Below are 7,541 nucleotides of genomic sequence, written 5' to 3'. Positions count from 1 at the left end.
TATATATCTTGTTTTATTTTGTTTTAGTCATTTATATGTTTTATGTTATTTTATTTTTGACATCTTGTTTGCATTTATTTTAATTTAGAAGCATTAGTTATTTTATCATTTGATTCTGATATCTTTTTTTTATTTCAGTTTAGTCATTTTTTTTGTTGTTTTTGAACATGTTTTGGGTTGAATATTTTGTTTTCAATGTATAATTTCTGGTAAATTCACTATTTTAATCCTTTAATTTTCTATTTGTGCTATTTTGGTATTTTAAATTTTTTTATTTTTATATTTTTAATATTAACTCTTTGTCTTTGTTTGTTTTGTTTTTTTAACTTTTTTTATGATTTTTTAGGATAATTTTAATTGATCAAAAGGTAAATAATTATGATCGAATTTTTAAATTTTAAATTCTAATTTTAATTTTCGCAATTAAGAAAACCGATAAATTAAATGGTAATGAAAGGGCAGTTTAAGGGTGCTAATCCTTCCTTGACTGTAACCGACTCTCGAGCCCGACATATTTCTGGTAAAACGCAGATTAGGTAAGATGGTATCCGATCAACTTAAATATTTTTAAATGATCGGTGGCGACTCTAATATTTTATTTAAGTCGAAGCCAAATTTCGGTCCCACCCGAAAGACGGCCAAGACAAATCTTTCTCGCAATTTTTATGGAAAAGGAAGTCTTAATTAAAATCTTTAGATTCATCTTCCCAGCCTTATCATTAATGAACTACCTTTGTAGTGGATTAACGTCTTGCTGTTTTTGGCACAATGTTCTACTTCTTCTTTGAATCACGCTATAGCAAAAAGGACCCTGTTGTAATCTGGTTTACCGGAGGACCAGGTTGTAGCAGTGAATTAGCTGTGTTTTATGAAAATGGCCCCTTCACCATTGCTGATAACATGTCTCTTGTTTGGAACCACTATGGTTTGGACAATGTATTTTTCTTCTTCTTATTTTTCCTTCTTTAGTATTTGGTATTTGCACAATTACTGTTTAATTTCTATCTTTCTTATACTAATGTAATATTTAAAAGTTTTAACTTGTGGGATACTGATTACTGATGAGTGATGAACTTCTTTCCCTAATTTCTCCCTTTCTCTATTTCTTTGTAGGCATAAAACCTTCTTTATGTGGACCAACCTATTGATACAGGCTTTAGTTACAGTTCTGACCAAAGAGACATTCATCATAATGAAGATGAAGTTAGCAATGACCTATATGTTTTCTTACGGGTATCTGTTTGTCTTGGAAGATGGTTTTAGTATAGTTATTTCTCTACTGAATTATTTATAGTTTATACGATGTTGTTAAGGAGAAATAAGTTGTTTTGACTGGGTTTTTTCCCTTTTATTATGCTAGGCATTCTTTGTGGAGCACCCTGCGTTTGTAAAGAATGACTTTTTTATAACTGGAGAATCATACGCTGGGCACTACATTCCAGCTTTTGCTGGTCGAGTCCACCGAGGAAACAAAGCCAAGGAGGGAATTCATATAAACCTAAAGGTGCATTACTGGTCGACTGGATGAGGAAATTTGTTAGGGATTCCCTTGGTGTTGGGAATGTAGATTTTGTGTCCTGTAGCCCTACAGTCTATCAGGCAATGCTGGTCGACTGGATGAGGAATCTGGAAGCTGGTATTCCTGCTCTCATTGAGGATGGAATCAAGCTTCTTGTATATGCTGGGGAAGACGATCTCATCTGCAACTGGCTTGATTAGTATTTTTTTGTTTCATATTCTAGGGATAGGAGCATATCCATTTTATTGGATCCGATTGCAAGTATCGGATACGAGCATGTGTGCAAGTGCAACCCATGAATGTGGTGGTTGCATTTGTGGCGTAGATATCGTCGTGGAAGAGATTTTGTAAGATGGGGCGGTGAAATCTATTAAATATCATTTAGTTCATTAGTTAACCAAATAAGGAGCTTGGTCTAGTGGCAAAGGTTATGCTATTCCATAGCCTTTGCTTGGGTTTGATTCCCCTCCCTTGTGTTTCCCATTTTAATAGATGCTTTAAAGAAACACCAATCAGAGAGTGACACTACCACGTCATCATGATCTTCGACATGGACATGTCATGGAGGTGCCACGTCATCTTTCATGACCATTTGTGCTTGCTCCGTCAGCATATGACGTTGATCGTCAGTTGACCGACGGTTTTCATCCATCATTCAGTGGTCAAATGTTCCAAAAAAACAATACGGACAAGTTTGACACTACTGTCAAACGTTGAGATTATTTTGTTGCATTATGCCTATATAAATTTGGGTAGTGACATGTGTCACCACCTAATTAGAGATTAAATTTATTTAATTGAATTAAAATTATGACCAAATTGATATAATATATAAATATTGAAGATTAAATATGTAGCTATACTAATATTACTAATTTATTCACGTCAACACTTCCGTAAATGTTAATGTCAAGTGGCATGATTGAATGAATTTAAATAGTTGTATGACTTGATTGATAAAATTTCAAAAATGGTATTCACAATGAAAATTGGCACTAGTTAGATGGTTAATGGTACAATTTACCTATTTTTTATTTGCGTTCATACACTTTTAGTTATATTAAAATCTAAAAAAAACGAGAAATTAAACATATTCTAATCGTTATATGCGTAGAAGAATATTTTATTAAACATGAATATTTATATTATTAAATAATTAAGGGGTTTATTCAAGTTCATGCACACGATTAAAACAATAAACTAGTATTTTTTAATTAAATGTAAATTAATAATTTATTAAAAAAGGTTATTTTAATCTATTCAAAATATCTTTCGGCTTGTAATTTTATATAGATTATAGATAGAGATATACATTAATATATCATGAGTTTATTTATTTTTCATTCTTACGAGTCTTTTAACAGTAGAATGATATTTTACATTTATTTTATTTAGCTTTATCATTTATTAAAGAAAAGCAGATATATCGAATTTATATATTTAATTTTTATTTAAACCAAAAGAGATTATGAAAAAAATTCAAGTACAATATATTAACACTTGTGTATCTATAAGTGAACCTTGAATAATTCAAGTCAAAACCCCCCCAATTCATTTATCTCTTGCATACAAATATGATAACATATTAGGGTTCCACGTTTTATCTGATTTTGACGGCTTTTGATCTGATCTAACTTAATTGAGTTAATTTTTTGAAAAGAAAAATGAAGTTCAAATTGCATCGGATCAGGTAAAGTTATTTTAAAGATAGGATTGAGTCGAGTTTTTTAATAAAATATTATGATTATCAATTATATATTTAGAGTAGTTATAATAATATCTTTCATATATTATTTTTTTCATTTAAACCATTATTTTATTGAATATATATTCAATCAGATCATATCAAATACAAATTTTAATCTAAAAATGGAACTAAATAGGGTATTTCTATACTCAAATCTAGGGGGTGTACCGATCGAACCGAAATTTCGATCGGTTAATCGGTCGATTAATTTTGGGTTCGTCGATTAACGGTTAATGATTTTTTTTTAATTTTAGTTTCGATTAACTCGGTTCGAAATCGGTTAATTAACTGAATTAACTGAAATTATTAAATATTTAATAATATATATATATATTATTTAGCTTTAGGCGTGTTTGAACTCGGTTTTTACCGAATTAACTGACCAAATTAACCAAATAAACAAAAAAATATTAAATATTTAATATATATATTATATATTATTTATATATTATTTATAAATTTTGGTTAATTTGGTTAATTCACTTAACTGATCAATTAATCAAACTTAGTTCGGTTTTGTTAAATTTAAAAAAAAATAGGTTTAATTAACAGTTAATGGAGAAAAAATTGGTTAATGAAATTTGAGTAATTAAGTTCGGTCAGTTAACCGAATTTCCCATTTGAACACCCCTAATCAAATCAAGTTAAATAAAAATAAAAATAATGTTTTTAAAGTTAAATTTAAGTGGATCCCATCTCTAAATTCCCATCCTATAATCTTATGTCCCATAAGCTAAGGGAGGGTATTGAATAAATAAAAAGGGTAACCTACTCGAATCATCAGTGAACTTTGTTCTCTCTTATTTAATACATTGTACTTTAAATTCGTTTAATTTCTTCACTAAACTTAACATAATTAATATTTTTAATCACTCAACCATTAAATATTTAACGACATCGTTTTTAAAAAAACAAAATTTTCATCAAACAATATCGTTTTGTATCAATATAATAACTCATTTACAACGCCGTTTAGTGAGAAAATGATTGAGTGGCCAAAAATGCTAATTATGTTAAGTATAGTGAGAAAATTAAACGGGTTTGAAGTACAGTGAGTAAAATAGAAAATATAATAAAATTCAGTGATAATGGTATAATTTATCCAAATAAAAAAGGTAAAAGGACATAAAATGTCAGGTCATATTCTTCCATCATAATCCCACGTACACACTGTCTACATACATTTGGAATATATCAAACACTTTGTTAAATTTCATACCCAAAAATCATTACCCTCTGTGATTCTTATCCTCTAATTATTTGTCTGCAATTTTCAAAGATTCTCTTGCTAAACCCTTCTTTAAAAAATAAAAGAAAAAGGTCGTAATGGCAGCCAAATCAATGATTATGTTACTGAAAAAAATATTCCCATTTGTGGTCTTAAACACATAAAAAAGCTGCAAAGGCAAAAACAAAAGTAATAATTACAACCACCAATACCCACCCAACACCAACCACATTAGAACACATTTCCACCTCAAAGTATAAATGAAAAGAGAAGAAATACAATCCAACAGACAATGGGAGAATTAGAGAGGAGGAAGAAGAAAATGACAATGACAATGGGATAATGCCACTAAACATGCTAATTATGGACATTGAAAATAAACATTAAAAAGGGTTTTGATAATCCATTTACCACCCAACATATGAAATGGTGTACGGTGGCCTGCTTTAGCTGATCAGCTTAACTCATCCGGATCCGCCATCTTCTTCCTCGGTCTTAATCAGGCAGGATGTGCATTTAGATCTTCTCGCAAGCTAGAGCTGCATAGCTCCTTGATTCGGTTCCTCACTTGAGACATGGTGGGACGCTTGTCCGGGTATTGTACAGCACAATCTACCGCGAGTTGCAAGAGTTGGACCATCTCTTCCTCCACGTTCTGATACCTGAGGAGCTCGAGATCAAACACCTCGGAAGTCCATTCTTCGCGAACAACAGACTGCACCCACCTCGGGAGGTCAATTCCTTCTTCGTTCAAGATCGAATTGGTGGGGGCTTTCCCAGTCAATAGCTCCAAAAGCAACACACCGAAGCTATAAACATCAGCCTTTTGAGACACTTTGCGGGCGTCAGTCACCTCAGGTGCCCTATACCCAAGAACTCTATTTGGACTAGACGAAGGCCCTACAATATTTGCCAGGCCAAAATCCGAGACTCGAGCTTCATAGGCTTTAGTGAGGAGGATATTCGACGATTTTATGTTTCCGTGAGAGACATTAGGCCCTTGAGAGTGCAGGTATTCGATTCCACAGGCAGCTCCAAGAGCGATTCCAGATCTAATGTCCCAGTTCAATGGAGTCCTTCCAGCCCCTTTGTTCCCTGCATTCCAAAATTAACAGTGAAAGAACAATTAAAGGTGAACACAACACTATCATTTCAGACTATGGAGGTATCCCCATAAATGGCAGAGGTAAATGAATAATTACTTTAAATCAACCTATAATCCCCTCAAGAGATGAAGAGATGAATAAGGGATTCAAAATGGATCTCCAGTTAGATGATAATGACAATAAATAGTGCTAAAATGAAAGAATTCAATTTCTGATCATCTTCACAACGGAACCAAAACTAGAAGCCTACTAATAGCAAACATAATAGCATCAAAAAGAAGAGTTAGAAGCAAAAGATAAATTTAAAAAACTGAGTAATCAACTCCACTAAAGGATCGAAATGCTCTCACCATGCAAAAGCGCAGATAAGCTTCCCATGGGCATGTAATCATAGACAAGAAGCTTCTCATCCCTACTAAAATAGTAAGCTCTGAGGGGGACCAAATGCTGATGATCCATAGCTCCAACCCCTTCAATCTTCTCCTTAAATTCCCTCTCCGAAATCGTGACATCCTTGAGCCTCTTAACGGCCACTGCATTTCCACCTTCCAACACCGCTTTATACGCTGTTCCGAACGTTCCTTTACCTAAAACCTCTGCGGAAGCTCTCAACAAATCCTCCAAATCGAACACTCTCGTCGCATTCCTGAAGAAAACCAACTTCTTAGCTCCGCTACCACTGTTTTCGGCCGCTTTCGCTCCACCACCCGCCATTGCGGTCGCAGCCGCCGCGGCCACTGAAAATCCATTTCCATATCCACCATTCTTCGTTTCAGATTTTGATCCAGGAATCTCCATTTCTTGATTTTTAATCGACGAGATATCAACAGACATTGTTTTCTTGCTACTCTTATTTCTACATAAAATCATTAAAATCATAACAATCAGTAGAAATCCCAGCACAGATCCGATAACAATACCTGCAATTGCACCACCAGACAACTTGCTCTTCTTCTCCTCCTCCTTTTTCTCCGGTTCATTCCCATTCATTGGATTAGCCGGCTCACTTGCATACCCAGGAGCAGAAGTAGCTGTAGCAGGGCAAGGCTTGCCAAGCGGCTGCCCACAAAGCAAATTACCCAGAAACGCAATTGACCCATATTTCTGTAAACCTTTGCGAATTGAGCCGTTCAACAAATTATTCGACACATTAAACTGATCGAGATTCTTCAAAGAACTCAAATCAGGAATCGACCCAGAAAAGCTGTTGCCATCAAGAAGCAAAGTTCTTAGCCTCGTTAAATTGTTGAACCCAACTGGAATTTCCCCAGAAAAATTATTCCCACCAATATTTAGCCTCACCAAGGCATGAAGACCAAACATAAACTCCGGTACCTCACCGGAGAAACGGTTTCCTTGCAAGTAAAGGTTCCGGAGATTTCGACAAAGCAAGATCCGAAGGGACTCGTCCCCTTAACGAGTTGAGAGGGAGACTAATGGTGCGCAGTTCAGTCAAGTTGCCGATAATTCCGGTGGAGATTTCGCCGGAGAGTGCAACACCAGGTAGCCTAAGCACCGTAACGCGGTTCTGCTCGCACGTAACCCCAGCCCAGGAGCAGGGACTCTTGTTAGAGATGTTCCAGAGGAGGGTTCGGCCTCCGAACGAGGAACGGAGAGCCAAAAGCGCCGCTCTGTCGGAGACAAGGTCTGGTTCGGCGAGCTGCAAAAGAAGGAAAGAAAGAATGACAGTGAAAAGAAACCGGGTTGCCATTTTTGGTGCTGGTAAAGACAAGGAGGGCAATGTGGGCTGGATTTCGACCTGAAACTGCTACTCTTTTCTTTCACTGTTAGATAGGATTTGAAGGCATTGAACGAAGAAAAGAAAATGAGTGTTAATGAAAGAGCAGAGTCGGTGAGGGTAGTGATGACTGATGAGACTGTCAAAAAGGAAGAAGAAGAGAGAGAGACCCTAGCTGTCATACATGCCTGCTTCGTCAACCC

At 35.0% G+C, this 7,541-nt stretch overlaps 2 pseudogenes; one reads left to right on the top strand and one right to left on the bottom strand.

The window, feature by feature from the left end:
* The first annotated feature begins 731 nt into the window (after positions 1 to 731).
* On the top strand, positions 732 to 1,719 carry LOC120125012 (annotated as a pseudogene).
* A 3,259-nt stretch (positions 1,720 to 4,978) lies between these two features.
* Positions 4,979 to 7,327, bottom strand: LOC120125079 (annotated as a pseudogene).
* Positions 7,328 to 7,541: the final 214 nt, after the last annotated feature.

Source organism: Hibiscus syriacus, unplaced genomic scaffold, assembly GCF_006381635.1.
Source record: "Hibiscus syriacus cultivar Baekdansim isolate YM2019G1 unplaced genomic scaffold, ASM638163v2 tig00110429_pilon, whole genome shotgun sequence".
Lineage (NCBI taxonomy): Eukaryota > Viridiplantae > Streptophyta > Magnoliopsida > Malvales > Malvaceae > Hibiscus > Hibiscus syriacus.
Note: the sequence above shows the minus strand (reverse complement) of the source record. Positions and strands in the feature narration are given on the sequence as shown.